The sequence below is a fragment of the Neopsephotus bourkii genome, unplaced genomic scaffold (assembly GCF_033783945.1).
Source record: "Neopsephotus bourkii isolate Nb327-2 ecotype Australia unplaced genomic scaffold, CSIRO-AGI_Nbou_v1 NB_855, whole genome shotgun sequence".
In the NCBI taxonomy this organism is placed as follows: Eukaryota; Metazoa; Chordata; class Aves; order Psittaciformes; family Psittacidae; genus Neopsephotus; species Neopsephotus bourkii.
Genome location: NW_026901351.1, coordinates 2,388,612 through 2,391,822, shown reverse-complemented (window position 1 = coordinate 2,391,822; position 3,211 = coordinate 2,388,612). Strand labels below are relative to the sequence as shown.

At 35.2% G+C, this 3,211-nt stretch overlaps 1 long non-coding RNA gene across 1 annotated transcript; it reads left to right on the top strand.

Annotated features, from left to right (window-relative positions):
* Window positions 1-358: 358 nt before the first annotated feature.
* LOC133213897 (uncharacterized) lies at window positions 359-2,905 on the top strand. Its single transcript, XR_009725928.1, has 2 exons — window positions 359-497; window positions 2,738-2,905. It is a non-coding gene; the product is annotated as an uncharacterized LOC133213897 (long non-coding RNA).
* The last annotated feature ends 306 nt before the right edge of the window (window positions 2,906-3,211 follow it).

Below are 3,211 nucleotides of genomic sequence, written 5' to 3'. Positions count from 1 at the left end.
TCCTCAACCTGAACAAGAGGAATTCCTTGTTAATTCCAGCTACCATGTGATCTACAGACAGCTTGGGAAAAGCTTCTGCTTTATTTCTTTGAAAGATGAGTCCTTTTGCAGTGTTCTGTATACAGGTGAATGAAACTGTAGCTTACATCACAGTATTATGGGCAAGAACTCATCAGTATCTTGTAAAACTTTTCCATCTTAATGAGGAATTTCTCACTGAACATCCCCTTTGTCAACCACAGCCCTTTACAGACCCCTGGAACTGAGAAACAAACCCAACTCCTCCTTTTCAATTGCTCTTTATCACTTGTGGGTTAAGTTAAAATCAGGTTTTAGTCATTAGCCCTTCAGTGAATTACATTATTGTTCATATTACTAAATTTCATTAAATTTCTGTTATTCTATTTCTTATGATTATACTACATCCAGATCTGTCCTGATGTCTTTCAGATTTATCAGCTAATCTTAATTTCTGCACTCAAACCTTTTGTGCTAAGGTAATTAGAGAAAATTTAAATAATAATAACCCCAAGCCTGAGTCTTAAAGATTTCTAGTATTAAGTTGCATGGTGATTTTTATCATCTCCTCCTAAGAAAATTAGAACAGGTGAACTGGGTGAGACGAAAATTTCCCTTCTACATAGATGCCTAGGGAAAGTTTGCAATTTTTGTGTTGAATAGCCCATGATAAATATTTTCATTCCATAAATCCATCTAAGTGTTTTTGATCTCCATAAACGATTTTTATATTCATTTACATTCTAAAAAAGCTCTAAAATTCACAGCTTAATTATACAGCAGGTGAAATAGTACTCCATTTTCTTTTGAACCTAGCACTAATACTAAAGGTAATAAGCATCCCCTACTGATGCTCTTTCTACCTGCAATTTTATAGACCGCAATCGTATTCTCTTTCAGAAGACTCTTCTTGAGGCTGGAAAGAGCTAGTGTATATAGTCATCCATTTTCCTTACATGTCTTATAATTCCTGCATTTATCATAATCTCTCCTATGTTAGCTGCTAATGTCCTATGCAGCTTCATATAAAATTATTTGTTAAAAGTATTGATAGATGACGTATTATACTGTTCTCAAAAAAATCAGTTACCACATGTAGAAATGGCAGCAATTTAGTCTGGCATCACCTTTTGGTTAACACATGCTGCATTTTATTCTGTTTCCTATTTACCTGCACATTTTTAATTTTTCTGTCTCCTGTTTTTTAAACAGCTTTGAATTCTACTGAGGTCAGACCTATGAGGACCAAATTACTTCAGTAATTCTCTCCTTTTATTGAATAGGAGTGTATTATATGTTGTTCTCCAGTTCATCCTTATTCCTTCATTATTTTGGAACAGTGAATAATGGGTGCCCAAAGTTGAACTCATTAAGCTTGCTTAATTTTATTATCAATGGTTATTTCCTTTTTTATATATGCAAACTCATGAACCACCCTCGTTTTCTTTCAATTTCTGTAACTTCCTCTTAATTTAAAACTGAAACAAGGCATTCATTTGGATTTGTAGACATAACTTTTGAATTTATTTTTCCATTCATTTCACATCTTCTCATCTCAATATTTTCCATCTCTCAGTTGATCCTTACTAGTCTCTGACTTCTTAGATAAAGTTTTCTTGCTGATGAGTTCCCTTTTCCATTCCTTTTAGATTTATTCCTAATATGCTTTTAACATGACTGTTCATCTAGTTAGGCTTAGAACTTTTCCTGCATATTTATGTTCCACCTGCAGTCTACAAATAATTCATCTTTGCAGCTCTGTTTGTATGATCTGTTTAGGTGTCATTGAGAGAGATCATTACTTCAATGCAGTGCCTTTCTACTACACTGCAGCAGAGAGATTTGGTGATGTTCCTGAACGAACACGTTATCCCTATGGCCTAAATGCTATTTAAAGTAATGTAGCAGGCACCCGGGTGCCTCTGCAAGGAGCTGTGTCTGTCACAGCTGAGATGAAGGTGCATTGTAATAGGACAGGACAGGCTCAGGCAGGATGTCTCAGACCAGATCAGGACACAGTGTTCGAGATGCTTATTAGCACAGCATCTTGCAAATAGTGTCTAGAGTCTTTCTGAGCTTAATGAACTCAGTTGCATGATAGAAGAGCAGTGCACAAAGAGGCTAAAAACCTTTTCAGAGCCTGCTTGAGGATGGTCAGATATATTAGAAGTTCCTGGCCATACCAGAACCAGTTGCCTATGTAAAAGTCCTTTGTGGTATACCTACCCTCTGTTTCTTGTGATCTTATTTGCTAAGTACCCAGCACAGATTTTAGTTTTTACCCATTTCAATTAAATAAATCTCCCCCTTAATATCTATCTTTAAGCCTAAAGAAAGGAGCTTTCATTCGCTGCTTTTGGTATTGTCTCCTTACATACATTTCAGCAATCAATGATCTTGAAAGCACAGTTAGGTGGAGAGAAGGGACTCTGTAGTGTTTGCTCACTTGAACCGATGTCATTGAAGCTGCTTATAAAAGCCAAAAGGATACAGTACCAGACCAGGAGTATTCTTACGTTGCAGTATTTGCACAGAAAATCACAGTACACTGACTAAAGTACTTGATTCTTTCCTATTTTATCCTTTTACAGGCACTCTTAAAGCACCAAATAGTGTGACAGAATACCTATTAAATAAATGAAAGGTGAGATTAATCTGGATATATTTTCATTATAAAAAGTGTCTTTACAACATCATTAACATTTTATTTCTCCCTCAGGCTCTGTAAATGCTGAATAAGAATGGAGAGCATCATAACACTAGCTGTAAAAATCAAACATTTCTCACCCAGCAGAAGAGGAAATGGCTATATTATTTATATCAGAACAATAACTGAAGACATTATCAGTTGTTTTATATTATACATGAAGGGGTTTAACCACAGAGACTTGCAAAAACATGCAGTTCAAAAAATAGTCATTAGAAGGTTTATCAAGTACTTTTGCATTCAGACTGTTTAAGTCAATTATGTTTGCTATGCTAAGATTATATTTAACCTCTTCATTTCATAGTAAGATCCCTGTCTGACCAGCTCCCTGACTGAGTTGGATTTTTCTCATCATAATGGATTCAACAGTAGCCATATTGCTACTGGTAAAGATGTACCAGAATAAATAAAAGCAGAACTAGATCTAATGTTATGCCCAACAATACCAAGGATATAATTTAAACCTTTGGTTGTTTGAGAAATTAA